The sequence below is a fragment of the Equus caballus genome, chromosome 10 (genome assembly GCF_041296265.1).
Source record: "Equus caballus isolate H_3958 breed thoroughbred chromosome 10, TB-T2T, whole genome shotgun sequence".
Taxonomy (NCBI): domain Eukaryota; kingdom Metazoa; phylum Chordata; class Mammalia; order Perissodactyla; family Equidae; genus Equus; species Equus caballus.
This window is the reverse complement of record NC_091693.1, coordinates 9945540-9955552: the sequence shown is the minus strand read 5'-3', so window position 1 is coordinate 9955552 and position 10013 is coordinate 9945540. Positions and strand designations below refer to the sequence as shown.

The following is a 10013-nucleotide window of genomic DNA, read 5'->3' as shown; positions in this document are numbered from 1 at the left end:
GTCCTCTGCATGGCCTACCCCTCCCCCTTTTTCCTGCCTCTGTGTGGCTGTGGTACCTGCGGCTGAGGCCGCCATCTTGGAGGACAAAAGCCAAGATGCTGAGGATGGTGGGGGGGAAGAGAGACAGCCAGGCTCCTTGCTGACATAACAGAGCTGCTGGACCCACCCAGGGGCTGGTGGGGGCAGGGGGCGAGCACTCCTTCATGGCAGGTCACAGAGCAGGTCCTGGCTGCGGCTGAGCAGTGTCTGCCCTCATCCGTGTGTCGTTCCCACTGTGCCACAGATCTAGGGCTTCCCCTGTAGCATGGGGGCTGGAGAGGTGGCCGCCCAGCCACCCCGCAGCCTCCTCACCCCTTTCCCACTCTGGGTCATCGGCCTTGTCTCTGATTCCCGGAGGGATCCTCAACTCCTGCCTCCCACCTCCCCAGGGTCTCCCTGGCCATCACCATCCCCCCGGCTCCGGTCCCCCAGGCCGTCCCTGACTGCCCCATGGTCAGCCCTGTGGTCAGCCGAGCCCAGGCTCCCTGCCGTCCCCAGGGCAGTGAAAACACCGAGCTAAGTCTTGAGGAGGAAGAACCCCTAACATAGGTTTTCACACTTCAGGCCATGACTCACTGCCAAGTCTCAATGAGCACTTTTTCTTTAAGGAAATACAATGGAAAATTGATTTATCAGAGTCCGTCGCACATAATGACGGCAAATACTGCTACAAGAAATTCTTTCTACTTATATGTGTAATGATTGTATGGAAGTGTATTTCCAACTCAGATTATGGTTATGACATTTAGAAACACGCTGTGCCTTGATGTCCCTACCACGTGCCCGGAAAGAACTCGTCTCACCCCCTCGGAACCCCTTCCTCATGCCATTCCCAGGAAAAGGCCCCTTTGTTTAACCAGTCGCTGAGATCCAAGACCCTGGCCTCAGCCTGGACCCCCTCTCTCCCCCTCTCTCGCTGCACATCCAATCCGAGAGCAAATCCTGTTTCTTTCCTTCAAAACATGTGCAGAATCCTCCCTACTTCTGCTGCCATCAGCTCTGGTCCCGGGCAGGATCTCTCTCACCTCGGTTACAACTCATCCAGCTCCTTGACCGCAGGACCCTGGAAGAGCCCCCCACACATCACAGATGCTGCACACAGTAGGTGCTGGTCTCTGGGCTGACGGAACGGCCTCCCCAGGCCCCTCTCTGTGCTGGTGGAAGGGGCCGGGCTTGGCTAGTCTCCTTCATAGTCCTCCTCCAGGCCCCCCTCCCAGAGCCTGTTATCTGCTTTCCCCATAAGTGGGCCTCTTGCGTCCCCTCCTCCAGGCCATGCGGCCTCTGGGGTTTTTAAGAAGTTGAGCCCAGCAGCCCCACACTCTGCCGCACCCCCCCACAGGCTGGTCAATTCCAGGCTAGTAGCACCCTCCCCATGTTCGCTTGACGCAGTTGTGAGAGCTGATCCATCCCAGGGACAACCTCCAGATCCCCATCTCCCATCCCCGAGGGAACCCCCGAGACCTCCCTGTTCATCTTTGGGTCACGACCCCGACTTCAGCCTGGCCAGGAGCAGAGCCAGGCAAAGTGATGATGAGCAATTCCGTCAACACACAGGACATCATTAACTCTCTCCAGGGGTCGTGGCCAGGTCAGACAGCGAGACTCCAGAAAGAATGCAGAACAGAGCTGGGCAGTAGACAGACCAGCTGATGCCGGTCCAGCTGTGAGCAGCCCCGGGGGTCAGCGTGGCCTCCCCCTGCCATCGCTGGCTGTGAAATGGTACCCATGTGAGGGAATGATGCACTCCCACCTGGGATGCAGGCCCGAGGGCCAGAACTTTGTAGCCCGTGAAGGCCCGTTGTTCTGGTACCTACTTAAAAAGGGCCCCTCAAGGTTTTTTGCTGTAACTAGAGAGTCAGACCTCCCATTCCAGTCCCAGATCTCTGGCCAAGAATTGACCTCACCTTACCAGTAAAATTTTCCTTACTAGTGTCTTTTAATGCCCAATTGTAAGAAAGGCTTACAATTGAATAGACAGAGTCAATCAAACCCACAGAATTAATACTATTGTGCTATGTTTAAGAATCATCTGCAGGGGCCGGCCCCGTGGCCAAGTGGTTAAATTCGCGAGCTCCACTTCAGCGGCCCAGGGTTTCGCTGGTTCCAATCCTGGGCGTGGACGTGGCACCACTCATCAGGCCATGCTGAGGTGGTGTCCTACATGCCACAACTAGACGGACCCACAACTAAAAATACACAACTATGTACTGGGGGGATTTGGGGAGAAGAAGAAGAAGAAGAAAAAAGAAGATTGGCAACAGATGTTAGCTCAGGTGCCAATCTTTAAAAAAAAAAAAAAAGAAGAATCATGTGGGATGCTTGGTATTTTAAAGTATTTGTAATTTTAAGAGCCTCTGGCCTAGGAGAAAATGTGACAAATTTGTCCTGTAAATCTAAATCTTCCAACACAAAGTGTGTAATTGAGTAATTCTTTATTTTAGACTTGTAGTTTTTATAAGAGAATTTTCCTGAGTTAATGGCACTGGAATGTTTAAAAGATCTTGATATTCTTATAACTTATCACAAGAGTTAAGTATTTGGGAAGGTTTTGCTTCTTGGAAGCTTCTGTTTCGCTTCCAAAGAAAATCTGAACAGTTTAAATTGGTGAAAGCAGAACATTTAAGGGGATTTAATGAACTGAGATTCTAAACAGGACGTGAAGCAGTTGAAAGGGGAGTTGGCTGAATATTAATGAAAGACTTTCCCTGAGTGACTGTTAAAATTGACTAGATTTATAAGTAGAATAATAAATAGAATAATATTTGGAAGTAGAACTTTGAAGCTTAAGGAAGATAATGCTTTGTGTGTGTGTTGGTTTTTTTTTTTTTTTTTTTTTTTTTGCCGAGGAAGATTCACCCTGAGCTAACATCTGCGCCAATCTTCCTCTATTTTCTATGTGAGCCACCACCACAGCATGGCCACTGACAGATAAGTGGTGTAGGTCTGCACCTGGGAACTGAACCCAGGCTGCCGAAGTGGAGCACTGATCTTAACCACTAGGCCAGCCCAAGATAATTGGTAGCTTTTAATTGGTAGCTTCAATACATTGATGATTAACCTAAAACATAAATTAATCAGTCTTTTCTATGCACCAATGTCTCCCCCACTGACACTAGAGAGCTGGCACAGATGCTGTGTCCTCTGTTGACATCTAGAAGCCATCCCCTCGTCAATGTAAGCTACTGACCTTCCCTGAGAGAAACAGTGCTAGACGCAGCTAAGTGTCCGCGAGTCCATCTCCCCTGGTCCACCGTCGTGGAGGCAGCCTCTGAGATGGCCCCCCATGACCCCCCTCCTGGCATTCGTGCCCTGCACAGTCCCCTCCTCTTGCGGGTGGGCCAGACCTAGTGACTCGCTTCTAAAAAACAGAAAATGACAAAAGTGGTGGGATGTCACTTCTGAGATTGGTCTCCAAAAGGATGGTGCTCTTTTTCATCCACTCACTTGCTCCCTGGTTCAGAGGGAAGCCACCCTGTGAGCTGACCTGGGGAGGGGCCCCTGTAGCGAGGACCTGAGGTCTCCGGCCAACAGCCAGCAAGAACCTGAGGCCAGCCAAGAAGTGTGCCAGGAAGCTTGGAAAAGGGTCCTCCCCGGGTTGCCTTAAGTGGACTACAGCCCCGGCCGACACGTTACTTGTAGTTTTGGGAGAGACTGAACCAGAAGCATCAGATTTCTGACCACAGAAAATGTGAAAAATGTTGTTTTAAGTCTCTAAGTTTGGGGGATGGCATAATTTGTTACACAGCAGTAGCTAACTAATACAATAGTAATAGAATCTTGTTGACCAGAAGATTCTAATTACCCTGCCCAGAAAGAAAGTCTCTATTTCCCATACTCCCTTGCAGCCAGGCACAGGCAGTGGGCTGTGGTAGCGATGACAAGCCCTCTGACCACACAGACAAGACCAACACCTAGAAGGAACCAGGGTCCCTGACTGACTCTGTGGAACAGAGTCATTTCGTCAACCTGGAGACCAATGGGGAGAGCAAAATAAACTTCCAACTTGCATCTCTGTTAGAACAGCAAAATGTCGGCTTTTCCCAAACCCCCACATCATCTTTTAATCAACACGCTCTTTTTCTTTTTTTAATTAGCCTCATTTTGATCAATAATAACCAAGATCTTATAGTTTGGTGTGCCTGGCACGTGTTTTTAGTTTTTTCCCGAAAACATATTACAGTTGGTAATAAACACATTTTCTCTCCTGTAAGTCGTAGGGCAACCCACCCCAGGCACACACACCATCAGCTGTAAACACTGCTCTCCTCTGTCTTTGCCCCAGGAAAGGCTAGATTTCTTTGCAAGAGATCCGAGATTCATACACTGCTTTTCAGATTGTCTTCTCATAAGCCAGCAGCCCTCTGGCAACCCACAGACTCCCGGTCCCCCAGGTGGCCAGCTTGACAAAAGCCACCGGCTCCCTTTCTTCCTAAGTCCGGGTCTTCAAAGGACATCCAGGTTGCAGCCTCGAGATCTGGCACAAACTGCCTCAGAGAAAACCATGCCCAGCGCTCGCCTGGAGGTATTATCTGTGTGGGCGTGACCATGGTTTGCAGGGTCCCCGCAGTGCGCTGGCACCGAGACGACCCCGCGGTCTTCAGTTCTCTGATTCAGCTGGGCCGCTCCTGCGGAGGCGGGCCAGCATCACAAAATGATGGCAGGAGGAGTTCGTGAAGGGGCCAACACCTCACTGAGTGGATTTGTAAGATCCAACATACACAAAGACTCAGGAATCCTCCCCAGGAAAGGGGGCATCCGAGGGGAACTGGGATTCTTGCACTCCTAAGGGGGTCAGCCCAGGATGGTGGCCACGGGCTCCCGGCCCGATCCGGCTCCTCCCTCTCCTGTGTTGTCTTCGCCTGTATCTTTGGGATGGTGATGGGAGCTTGCAGGGAGCTTCGATGAGACAGCGGGCCTGGATCCCTAAGCCCAGCACCGGGCACATAAGATTTGAGAGCTAATAATGATGGAACATTACTGTGTGACAACTATTAGGATCATGACTACTCGTATTATAAAAGATCTATGGTTTGTGATAGGCTGAATAATGGCCCCCAAAATTATCTAGGTCCTAATGCCTGGAACTTGGGGATGTTACCTTATACGGCAAAAGGGCCTTCACAGGGTCTTGAGATGGGGACGCCAGCCCGGATTATCCAGGTGGCCCTACATGTAATCACGAGTCCTTACAAGGGACGCAGAGGGAGCCTCAGCTGCAGAACAGGAGCGGGCAATACGACGAGGGCGGCAGAGACTGGAGCGATGCAGCCACAAGCCAAGGAGAGCCGGCCGCCCCAGAGGCCGGAGCGGATTCTCCCTGGAGCCTCAGAAGGAAGGCGGCCCTGCCGACGCCCTGCCTCCTCGCCCGGTGAAGCTGAATTTGGACTTCTGACCTCCAGAACCGCATAGAAGAAACATGTGTTGTTTTAAAGCATCGAGTTTGTGGCAGTTTGTCCTGGCAGCCATGGAGGATCCGGGGAGAGGACGTTGGGACATTTACACGGGGCTGAGGGAGGGAGAGAGTGGGCACACGATACTTGGTCCCAATCGCCAACTCCAGCGCCAACTAACCACAGCACCGATGTTAGTGCGCACGGCGCCCCCGGCAGAGCGGAGAACCCAGCCCGGGCCTGCAGGCAGGGCTCTCTCCGGGCGGGGCGTGCGCTGAGAATATTTTCTCGATGCTTCCTCTGCGTGTGTACCTACAGATCCGAGTGCGTGTGTCTGTATCTGTACACGAGCGTGTGTGTCTACACTGACACCCACGCCTCGATCTGCGTTGGTGTTCTCTACGTTCCCCAAATGGGTTTCTTGAGTAGGGGAGGAAGAAGTGTTCCTTTGCTCTTAAATTTACTCTTAGGACCCAGTCTTAATTTAATTAAAGACCCAGTCTCTAATTCCAGCTTCTGCCATTTTCTCAAACTCTTTCAGCTTAAAATATCCAATATGCCATATTTCGGGGTAGCATGTCGTAAATCCCACCCCTTGCAACTTGCCTTCGTCATTCAGAAGATTCCTCTACCTGAAATGCGTTTGCATGTTAACTCTCTGCCCTCCGAATGGGCTCATCCTCAGGCTGGCCCAGTGACGCAGTGGTTAAGTGCACACGTGCACGTTCCACTTTGGCAGCCCGGGGCTCACCGATTCGGATCCCAGGTGCAGACGTGGCACTGTCTGTCAAGCCATGCTGTGGTAGGCGTCCCACATATAAAGTAGAGGAAGATGGGCACGGATGTTAGCTCAGGGCCAGTCTTCCTCAGCAAAAAGAGGAGGATTGATGGCAGATGTTAGGTCAGGGCTAATCTTCCTCAAAAAAAACAAAAACAAAGACAAATGTGCACATCCTCGCCGTGCAGTTGTCGCTCTAGTTTATTCACTGGTCCCTGAAGCGCCATCACTGACACGAGACCAGCCGCCTCTGTTTTTGAGATCCCCTTCCTCTGCTCACAGCATCGTGGTCTGCAGGGCCGGGCTCTGGGCTAAGAGCTTTGAAAAGATTATCTCAGGAGCTGCCACCATCAATGCCCACAGGGCCAGGCAGGTCTGGTGATGGGTGAGGGCCCAGGCACGCCACGGCTCAGGCTGGGGACGATGACAGCGGGAGACGGTGGATCCCACAGGGGGCCCCTCTTCCAGCCACTCACTCCACCTGAGAGTGCAAATCAAGCTGCCGGGCCTTTCTGTTTCCAAGGGAAGCTGGAGATAAAAATTGGACTTTTGTGTGACATCAGCCCTGTGGTTTTTCAGGGTTTGCAACACCAATACACTATTTTTAAAACATAGCCTGTGAGCCAGAACCACAGAAAAGTGGGCAAAGGCTGATTAACAGACAAATCGTGGGAAAAGAAATGAAAGTGGTTCTTCAACACAAGAAAAGATGCTCAATTTCCTCATCACAAGACAAATGCAAAATAAGACGATGGACGGTGAGTTACCATTTTTCACTTCTTAGGCAAAGATTTAAAGCATTTGATAACACATTCAATTGGCAAACATATAGGGGCTGGATATTCCAGATCTTAATGGTTGATGAGAATAAAAGCTGAGATTGTACACCACTTCACATCTAATAGGATGGCTATAACAATAATAATTAATAATAAAAAGGAAAATAAGTGTTGGGGAGGATGTGGAGAAACTGGAACCCTCGTACGTTGCTGGTGGGAGTGTAGAATGGTGCAGCCTCTGTGGGAAACCGTTTTGACTGGTCTTTAAAAAGTTACACATAGAATTAACAGAACCACGTGGACCAGCAATTCCACTCCTAGGTGTATATACCCCGAAGAACCGAAAACAGGGACTGAAGCAGATACATGTAGGTGAATGTTCCTAGCAGCCTTCTCCACAGGAGCCAACAGGTGGACACAAACCAAGCATCCATCAGCTGGGGATGGATAAACAAAATACAGTCTATCCACACCAGGGAATATTATTCAGCCATGAAAAGGAATGAAGTACTCATGCACGCTACGACCACATGGATGAACTATGGAAACGTGATGCTAAGTGATAGAAGCCAGACACAAAAGGACAGATATTGTATGATTCCACAAATATGGACTATCCAGAACAGGCCAAGTCATAGAGACAGAAAGGAGGTTAGAGGTTATGGGGGCTGGAGGGAGAAAGGAATGGGGAGTTATTGCTTAATGGGTAGAGCTTCTGTTTAAGATGACAAAAAATTTGGGAAGGAGATAATGGTGATGGTTGCAAAGCATTATGAATGTAACTAATGCCACTGAATCGTACACTGAAAAGTGGTCAGATTGTGGGCTGGCCTCATGACCTCGTGGTTAAAGTTCAGTGCACTCTGCTTCAGTGACCCAGGTTTGTGGGTTCAGATCCCAGGCACAGACCTACACCACTCGTCAGCCATGTTGTGGCAGCATCCCACATACAAAATAGAGGAAGACTGGCAACAGGTGTCAGCTCGGGGCCAATCTTCCTCACCAAAAAAAAAAGGGGGGGCATACCTAAAAAAAAGTAAAAAAGAAAGAAGGCAGTTCTCTATGTAGTGATATGGTAAGATCACCAAACTATATGAAATGATAAAAGCAAAGTGTCGAACAAGGAGTATATCGTATGTTACTGTTTACAGTGTGTGTGTGAAATTCCTGGTCTACATATAGAAAATTTCTGCAAGAATCTATCAGAATCAAGGGAAAACCTGGAGTAGCTGAGGGCAGCAGTAGAAGAGAGCTTAGCACTGGAAACCTTTTTTTATACTTTTTAAATTGTACACAGTGTAAATGTATTCTCCTATTCAAAAGAAATACAATGAGAAACTTTACAAAACTGAAAGCGACACAAAACGTACCTGTGGGTCTACTCTAAACTGGAGGCTGCCAACCTGTGACTTCGGCATCGTCTGACTTGATCCTCACACCATAAGGAAACTGACAACACAGAGACTTGCCTTGGGGAGCTCAGGAATCAGGGGTGTCACCAAGAGATAAGGTCTGACCCGGAGCCCGCCATCTGAGAGTGTCCTTACACTCTCTCATTTGTATAAAGCAGTGGAATAAAAAAGCAAGTCAAGTGACAACGGCAAAAAGATTGAGAAGGAGACTGTGTTCTTTCCTGTGGCTGCTGGAACAAATTGCCATCAGCTTAGTGCCTTAAAACAACACAATGTATTCTTTTAGCGTTCTGGGGGTTAGAAGTTCCAAGTCAGTTTCACTGGGCTGAAGTCAAGGTGTTGGCCGGGTTGGTCCCTTCTGGAGATGCTGAGTGGGGAATCCGTGTCCTTGCCTTTTTCAGTGTCTAGCGGCCACCTTTCTTCCTGGTTTCTTCCACCTTTCTTCCTGGGCTGGTGGCCTCTTCCTCGCTCTTCACATCTCGTCACTGCAATCTCTGCTTCTGTTGTCCACCGCCATCCCCGCCTCCTCCTGTCCCCCTCTTAGGAGGACCACTGGGATTCTATTCAGGACCCGCCCAGAGAAACCAGGTTAACCTCCCCGTTTCAAGATCCTTCACCTCCTCCATCTGCAATATCCCTTTTGCCATGTAAGGGAACATTCACAGGTTCCAAGGATCCAGGCGTGGACATCTTTAGGGGACCATTAGTCAATGACCCACAGAGACCATCTCCACTGGGGAGATGCCCACACAGTTCTGGCAGACAAATCAGGTAGAGGCTTGGGGACAGGAATCAGAGGTCATTCAGGAGAGGGCTGCCCGCAAGAGGGAACCCAGCATCACCTGGGTTGTGGGGAGGAGGCAGGAGCGAGAAAAGATAGCCAAGACGGCCCCGATGACAGCCTGCCTGCATTTCGTGCACCATCCCACGTCCCCTTTCTCCAGGGCACAGGCCACCCCCCACTCACGTCGAGGAAAACAAGGACTGCAGGGTGGACCCCTAAGAAGACCCAACTCTCTGACAGCTGAGGTGGGAACGAGGGAGGGGCTGGCTTCTTAAAAAAGCCAGTCCTCTTCTGGCACTTGTGGTAGAAGGGAGGGGTGGCAGGAAGAGGGCTCCTGGCCTCACCCACCCACATGTGAGGCCAGCCTGGCGGCTAGCCCCACACCCGGCCACAAAGCTGCCATTCATGCTCCAACTCAAGGGCAGAGGAAAACAGGCCCAGGCTTCCAGCAGAAAGCACACCGCCATCACCTCCAGGCAGTGGCCTCGCCTCTCCTTGGAGAATGGCTAGGAGCAGGCGAGCAGCACCAGACAGGAGAAGAAACCAGCAGAGCAAAGAGCACCCAGAGCGAACGGCCCAGCCGGGACCCGGTCACCGTGCACACCGCATTTGGGTGTTACGTCTCTTTTTTTGAAAAAAGCCCTGGCCAGTTATCTTGGGTATATCCTTCATTACTAAACACAGGTTTAGCTTTTTTTTTTTTTTTTTACAAGAGTTCCGCATAGGCACTTTTGTGTACTTCCTATAGTTTCACATCAAGAGGCACTTGATGTCACGCTGTCCCACTTTGGGGATATTGATCACTCGGTTAAGAGGGTGTCTGCCAGAACC

At 50.4% G+C, this 10013-nt stretch overlaps 1 long non-coding RNA gene across 1 annotated transcript; it reads right to left on the bottom strand.

Moving 5' to 3' along the window:
- Positions 1 to 4111: 4111 nt before the first annotated feature.
- LOC138915911 (uncharacterized) lies at positions 4112 to 8901 on the bottom strand. Its single transcript, XR_011422374.1, has 2 exons — positions 8357 to 8901; positions 4112 to 6735 (listed from the first exon to the last, which is right to left on the bottom strand). It is a non-coding gene; the product is annotated as an uncharacterized lncRNA (long non-coding RNA).
- Between the last annotated feature and the right edge of the window lie 1112 nt (positions 8902 to 10013).